The 8,371-nt window shown below is 37.5% G+C and overlaps 1 pseudogene; it reads right to left on the bottom strand.

The window, feature by feature from the left end:
- Positions 1 to 3,172: 3,172 nt before the first annotated feature.
- Positions 3,173 to 6,865, bottom strand: LOC111557467 (annotated as a pseudogene).
- Positions 6,866 to 8,371: the final 1,506 nt, after the last annotated feature.

Here is an 8,371-nt window from a genome sequence, read left to right as displayed (position 1 = left end):
TATATTTGTATATTTAAAAGATGGAAAGAAAATATGCCAAACTTTTGAGTGGGTTATGGATGATTATTTTCTTTAACCTGTTCCATGGAAGACATGTGTTTTTATTAGTAGGGGGAAAATTGTGAAAATATACCTACATTCTGCAGGCCAAAGAAGCAGGTGTACGTGTGTTTAAAAATCTCATGCTCCCAATCAATAAGAAAACACATGGACTAAGCTGGTGAAATATTTAATATAGCCATACTCAATTATGAAGGGAATGAGAGACTGAAGACAACTGGAACCTTATAGCCCACAAAACCTTCAATAATTTTTGTCCATACATCAATATAATGTACCATATTCAATCTGAGTTTTCTCTAAGAAAGGATTCCTTCATCTTGCTTTGCCCACAGCAGGCTAACTCAGTGGTGTCCACAGAATCCTGGAACAACTCAAGACTCTAAGGAAACATCTGGGTGCTAAACTGAAGGGAAGCATGATGGCTTTGTATTTTAAAAAGTTTCAAGTCTGTCAAAGCAGAGGACACCTCAGATGTCTAAAGTATTTGTTTTTGTAACTTCCAAAGACCTTTATATTTTAAGTTGTGAAAAGTTCCAAACCACATCTATCATCTAAAAGAATTTCAAAGGAGCCAATAGACTTGAAATAAAGAGAGCTGGAAATAAATTTTATCACTACAAAATCTAGTCTGAAGAACAGGCTACCAGTATTTCCTATAGTCCAGACATCCAAATAGTTATCCTAGTTAATATTTCAGAGGAAGTAAGGAAAAGTGAGACAATTTGGCAAGTTATGAGGGAGGAATTGGCTTACGTGGATTTGTAGCTGTTACACATGGACATCTTGTTAGGGGAGAGAATGGGCTCAGAGTATAGCAGTCCCTCCTTAATTGCAGTTTTGCTTTCCATGGTTTTAGTCAACCACAGTCCAGAAGCAAATGATCCTCCTTTTGACAGGTGAGTAGGAGGTCAATAGTAGACTGATGCTATATCACAGTGCCTGTCATTCATGTCACTTCATCTCATCACATATTATATATATATATAATATATATATTATATATATTTATATATTTATATATAATATATATATTTATTTATATATATATAATATATATATTTATATATTATATATATAAATATATATAAAATCACCTCTCACATCACAAGAAGGATGAGTATGTACAATAAGATATTTTGACAGAGACCACATTCACATAACTTATTACAATATACTATAATTCTATTTTCATGTTGATTTTATCCTATGCCTAATTTACAAATTAAATTTTATATATGTATAGGAAAAAACAATGCAGTTGATCCTTGAATAACGTGGGGCCTGGGGGTGCCAACCCTATCCCCATCTCATGCAGTTGAAAATCTGTATAGCTTTTGAATTCCCGAAGTCTCTTTTTGATTCCCCAAACCTTAACTAATAGCTTAGTGTTGGCCAGAAACTTTACCAATAATACAATTAACATGTATTTTAGATGTTATACATATCATATACAGTATTTTTACAATAGAGAAAAATGTTAAGAAAATCATTAGGAAAATACATAACTGTAAAAGAATCCACGTGTAAGTGGGCGTACATGCACAAGATAAGCCGTATGCTTAAACCACTGATACCACATTGCATATATATAACTTCAGATAACATTTTTGAGATATAAGTCTGTAAACTTATATGTAGAAGCATATTGGAATACTCCTGTGCTTAACTCACTGAAAGTACACTTTGTACAATATATCTTTCAAGTGACATTTTCATTAAAATACAAGGGTTTGTAAACTCTTGTGTAGAAGCATGTGAGAGTAGCATCATGTTTAACTCATTAAAACTATACTGTATAAAAAAAAGTGGGCCTACACAATTCAAACCTGTGTTGTTCAAAGGTCAAACGAGTGAATTTGGTACTATCTGCAGTTTCAGGCATCTACTGGGAGTCTGGGAATGTATTACCCACAAATAAGGGGAAACTACTGTAATTAGAAAACTCATTTTTTGCACTTAATTTTCATCACCATCTCCAAGGTATACTTACAAAATCTTAAGTATAGACTTCCCTATTTCTGTTAGTGATTTATGATTGATGAAAGTTACAGTTAAGTTACAGTTAAGACCACATTTATATGTTTTGCCTATAAAATTTGAAATTGGCTGTTTCGTAAACTCAGTTACCTTTTGGCTGATATAAAAATCTAAAACAAAAAACTTGTGGGAGTTTAAAGAAAAGCAAGTATTAGTGTATATATACATGTTTACATACATACATATGTGTGTATGTGTGTTTATCTCCCATCACTTTACAGAATTTCAGAAATGTTCATGGTCATCACTATTTTTAAATAACTTAATAAGAAACTATTACCAAGAGCTGCTCCATGGTCTCTTTTCTCAGTACTACATATTAAAACTTTTGTAGTTAATATATTTCCTCATTCAACGGTGCTGTCGGTTCTGGGGACACAAGAACAAAGGTATAGTCACAGTCTGTCTCTTGTGGAGCTCACATTCTCATATTGCTGAACCCATGCATAACCTTCATCTTTTACCGTAGCCACCATTCATGAGCCCATTTGCAATCACAGGAGTGGCTGGGGAAAGAATGGTAGTCACAGAACAGGTCATTTTATTCACTTGATTTACTGAGGTTACCTTTGGTGAGCATTTGCATGGGACAAAAATATAGTCATGCTTTTTGCGCATTCAGAGAGCTCTATTCACACACCTCTTCTCTAGATCTCTTTGTCAGCAATTTTCCAACCATGTTTCTTCCAAGACCCTGATAATCCAGCCAAACCATGGTTACAGCTCATGAATTAGTATATAATAGCACTTCTGGCCATTTTTCCTTCCAAGCAAAATGAACAACCAGATGTTCAACGTTCTGCTCACAGGGAGGATTTCCCTTCACCACTGTCCTTTAGGGATGTCCCAAAAAGGGGTCATAGTGTGCTACAGTTGTCCACTTCAGTTAGTGTCTGCATATCACATAGAACCATCTATAAACCAGCCCAAGCTTTCTCTTCCTCAATCAACTGATTTTAGAGAATGCCCTGTGAGACCATAGGTTGAGGCTGGGAGCGAGAAGGCAGGAGTGGGGGCCATGAGCATTTGGCCCCTTCCTAATGTAACTTCTGCCTTGAGGGCCTGCTTAGACCTAATCCCATATATACCACTTCTACTTAATGATGGAGTGCTGCAATGCACATTTGGCTTTGTGGCTTGGTGGGTCAGATAATACACAGTTCATGATGAGCAGCTCATGAAATTGGTGGCCCATTTTTAAGCATTTATTCTCTAATACCCAGTAGCCAAGCTAAAAGCTGTTTTTCGAAAGGAGAATAGTTATCTGCAGAGGATAGCGTGACTTCACTCCCCAAATCCTTAAGGGTCTGCATTATTATTTGCCTATTGGAGCCTATCAGTGGCTCCAAACAGCATCTCTACTACTGATACTTCAAGCATCATTGAATCTACTGAATCATATGGTCCAAGGGGCCCAGCAGCTTGCATAGATAGCAGCCTGGACCTGTTGCAGCCTTATCTTGTTCTGAGCCCCACTCAAAATTTAACAGTGTTTTTGGGTTACTCAGTAAATGGACCAGAGTAGCATACTCAAGTGAGGAATATGTTGCCTTCAAAATCCAAAGAGGCCCACCTAAGCATTCTCTTTTTTGGCTATAGTGGAGCCAGATGCAACAATTTATGCTTCATCTTAGAAGGGATATCTTGACATGCTCAACATCACTGAACACCTAGAAATTTTACTGAGATGGGAAGCCCTTAAGTTTTTGTAGGATTTATTTCCCACCCTCTGACATGCAGATGTCTTACCAATAAGACCAGTAAGTCTAGAATAGTTGCTACTTCCTGCTCACTAGTTCTATTTAGCATAATGTCATCAATGTAATGGACCACTATGATGTGGGGAAAAAAGATAATCAAGATCCCTGAGAACTAAATTATGATGTACAGCTGGAGAGCTGATATGCCCCTAAGGTAAAGGTGTATTGTTGGCCTTGCCAACTGAAAACAAACTGCTTCTGGTGGTCTTTACTAATAGGTGTGGAGGGGAAAAAAGCATTTACCAGATCAATACCTGCATACCAGGTAGTAAGGGATACGTTAATTTGCTGAAACTATGTAACCAGATCTGGAATAGCAATTGGAGTTAAGTTTATGGTTAGTTTATGATAATTCACAGGTTAAGTTTATGATAATTCACTGTCATTCTTCAAGATCCATGTGTTTTTTTCACAGGCCAAATAGATGAATTGAATGGGGATGTGGTGGTGAAAATCACGATCCCTGAATCTTTCAAGTCCTTGATGGTGGCCCTAATTTCTGAAATCCCTCCAGAAATGTGTCACCGCTTTTGGCTTACTATTTTGCAAGGTAGAAGCAGTTCTGGTGAATTCCACTTGGTCTTTCCTACTGTAATACCCCTAACTCCACAGATCTGGGAACCAGTGTGGGAATTCTGCCAGTTGCTGAGAATGTCAATTCCATTTATCCATTCTGGAACTGGGGGGAAAAAACTATACTGAACCCACTGAGATGGACCTGAGCAAAAACTCCATTGATCACCCTTTCTCCATAAACCCCTACTCTGATGTATGAGGTTTGGGTCTCCTAGAATTAGTGTCAGTTCAGAGGCAGTATTGAGTAGTTCCCAAAATGTCTGATTGTCTTATTTTTTCCAAAATATATCACCTTTGTAAAAGGCTATCAGCCTCTTTGGAAAAGCCTGGGAGAAAAAATGAACAGTAAAAAGAGTATAAACAGAATAAAAATCAACAGTGTAGTGGGGACCCAGTTTCCCTTTCAGTTAAGGGTTTGGAGTCTGTAAACTGTCTCAAGTTCTGGAATTAATTGAGGGGCTGTAACTCTTTTTTTTTTTTTCAAGTTAGACTTCTGCTGTTCAAGTTAGACCTAGAACTCATCTGCTTTTACAGATGATATGAGAATTTAGTAGACTGCCCACCTGTTTCTCTTCTAGGGACACTATTATCAGCTAGCCAGTGCCATAGGTCCTTGCAAGTCAGACTGTTCTAACTACTGCAGCAACTCTGCTGTCCACTTTGGTAACCATGTCCACTGTGGTGTGTTCCAGTTGGGTGGGGGCCAGTGGCACTGGCAGTGAAAGAATTCACCCGAGCCAGAACAAAGGAGATAGAAATTTATTGAACACACTGCAGTGGAGCAGTGGGCAGGACAGCAAAGGAGAAACTATCTGCCACATTGGTGAGGGACTATAGTTATAGAGTGGAGTGAGGAAATATGGGAACATATGGAATTTTCCCTTTTTTGGTACCTGTGCCTGGTTGTAAGTAGCTCATTGGTCAGTTAGGGCCTATGGCTATGGCGAGGTTGGTCACTCAGCCTGTTTACATCCGCTCGGTAGTCACTGTGGGCCCTTTTGTCTTGCTCAAGTTTCTATTGCTCAAGCATGTCACCTAAAAGTGGCCTCTACATCCACCTTATCTTTGGTGATTAAGTGCCACCATTTGGCTCCTGCCACCCAGGATCCACTTACCCCATTGCATTTAAGAATCTCAATTCAGTGGCAGCATTTTCCACTGTAATTTCTAATCTGTTGAGAGGAGTGACCACAGAGCTTTTCAAAGATACTAGGATTTCCCTCACAAATTTATTTCTTACAGTCATAGTGGAAGAAGGTGTGTCCTCTATACCCTTCTGTGGTGAGTGAGCATTGTTACATGACAAATCCACTCTAACATTTGAAACTCCCAAACCTTTGGATACCTTTTCTTCTACAATATACCAAAAGCATCCAGACTACATTTAGTGTAGGTGTAGGAGAGCAGACTGATTCTTTGGCCTTCCATCTTGTTCCTGTCCCTGCAATGATCTCCCTCAGGGATACTTGTTCCAGCTCCTTGGAGGTTTATGTATCCCCTAACCAGAATGCAAGAAGGCTTAATCTGATCATCCCTAAGGTTTAGATAACTAGTAGAGATAACATCATTTCTTCCCTTCCCCCACTCTGGTGCACAGATGATCTGTTAAATGTTAAACACTTTGACCCCACAATGGCCTCTGCACACCCCCTTGCTCTATAAAATCTGTGGATTAAGCTCCAGACCTTGCAGACAACAGCTGCAAAGCACCTGGATCGTCATCCACCCAATCCCCATATCAGTAAAACTGTGTGTAAATGGTATGGAGTGGCTTACTTCATTTTTAGGTTTCAAAGTATCCCAAAGGATACTTTACTGTTCCTCTTCCATCTTCTAACAATTGGTGAGCTAAGCTAGAGACCTAAAACAAAACAAGCAGAGATAAAGGGGCTCTGTCAGGGGAAAGCCCATAGTCGGTGGGGGAAATCCCAAGCTGGCCAGCCACTGTCATGTGGGAAGACTCAGCTAGGTTTTTTGAGCATTTTGGAGCAGTGCATGAATAGGGGGATACCCTGAAATGGCCAAAAGGATTGTTAGATATCCTATCTAGAATGGTAGGGAAAAGGGAAGGGAAAGTGAACAAGCTATTGTGGCAGTAGCTTGGCCAGAGATATGTGCATTATGAGACACTGCAGAATTATAAGTAAGGAGAGAATTAGAACAGACTAGAGAAGCATTGACTTTGGAAAAGGATGTACAAGCCACATCTAATATGGATATTTTATCCACAAGAATACAACAGCAGGAGAAATGCTTAGAAAGTATGGCATGTACAATGGCAAAGATGCATGGGTGCAGGCTACCATACACTAAAGTGAGAATTATTATATTTCAAGAGAATTGGGACCCTAAAGCTTAGGATCCCTGGAATAATGACTCCGCTTATGGGGAGGATATTATAATAGAGGAGGAAAATGACTTACAGTCATACCCTTTGATTCAAACAAAGACCCAGGCCCCTCATGAGCCTTGAGATAACCAAGAATAAATTCCGACAAGTCAGAAAATGACTATGAGGTGAATTAGTGGAGCTAATGAGGCATTTTAAGCAAAAAGGCCAAGAAGGGATGCATCTTGTATGTTACAACTGTGGAATATTGGGACAGATGGTATTGTGTTAGAGAGTCTGAGATGTCAAAAATGGCCTCAGTCACTGCTCAACCTGCCTTGGAACAGAGGTTATATACCATGCCGCAGGCATGGGTAAGTGCTTAGCTAATTTGATTGATTTGATAAACTCTAGCATTAAAATGACCTGGCCTACAAAGTATGGAAAAAGCCCAAATGTCCATTGATGAATGAATGGTAAAGAAGATGTGATATATATATATATATATATGTATATATATACACATGTATATGTATATGTATATATATGTATATGTGTGTATATATATACACATGTATATGTATATGTACATATATGTATATGTATATATATGTATATGTATATATATATGTATATATATACACAGTGGAGTATTACTCGGCAGTTGAAAAGAATGAAATCTTGCCATTCACAACTACGTGGATGGAACTAGAGGGTATTATGCTAAGCGAAATTAGTCAGAGAAAGACAAATATCATATGACTTCACATACATCTCCCTTCTAAGATGAAGCATAAATTGTTGCATATGAAGCCCATATGACATTTGGAAAAAGCCCAAATGTTCATTGATGAATGAATGGTAAAGAAGATGTGATAGATATATATATATATGTGTATATATATACACATATATATACACATATATATGTATATATGTATGCATATATATGTATATGTATATATATGTGTGTATATATATATATAGTGTGTATATATATACATGTATATACTGTATATATATATATACAGTGTGTATATATATATATACACATATACATATATATGTATACATATATACATATATATACATATATACATATATACATATACATATGTACATATATATGTGTATATATATGTGTATATATATATATATATATATACACACTGTGGAGTATTACTCGGCAGTCGAAAAGAATGAAATCTTGCCATTCACAACTACATGGATGGAACTAGAGGGTATTATGCTAAGCGAAATTAGTCAGTCAGAGAAAGACAAATATCATATGACTTCACTCATATGAGGACTTTAAGATACAAAACAGATGAACATCAGGGAAGGGAAGCAAAAATAATATAAAAACAGGGAGCGGGACAAAACATAACAGACTCTTTAAATATGGAGAACAAACAGGGTTACTGGAGGGGTTGTGGGAGGGGGATGGGCTAAATGGGTAAGGGGCATTAAGGAATCTACTCCTGAAATCATTGTTTGCACTATATGCTAACTTGGATGTAAATTAAAAAAAAAAAAAAAAAAAAAAAAAGATGACTTGGCCTAATGAAGGGGATTTTTCCCTACCCTCCATTACACTGGACCTCTA

This window comes from Felis catus, chromosome D4 (genome assembly GCF_018350175.1).
Source record: "Felis catus isolate Fca126 chromosome D4, F.catus_Fca126_mat1.0, whole genome shotgun sequence".
Classification (NCBI taxonomy): Eukaryota; Metazoa; Chordata; class Mammalia; order Carnivora; family Felidae; genus Felis; species Felis catus.
Note: the sequence above shows the minus strand (reverse complement) of the source record. Positions and strands in the feature narration are given on the sequence as shown.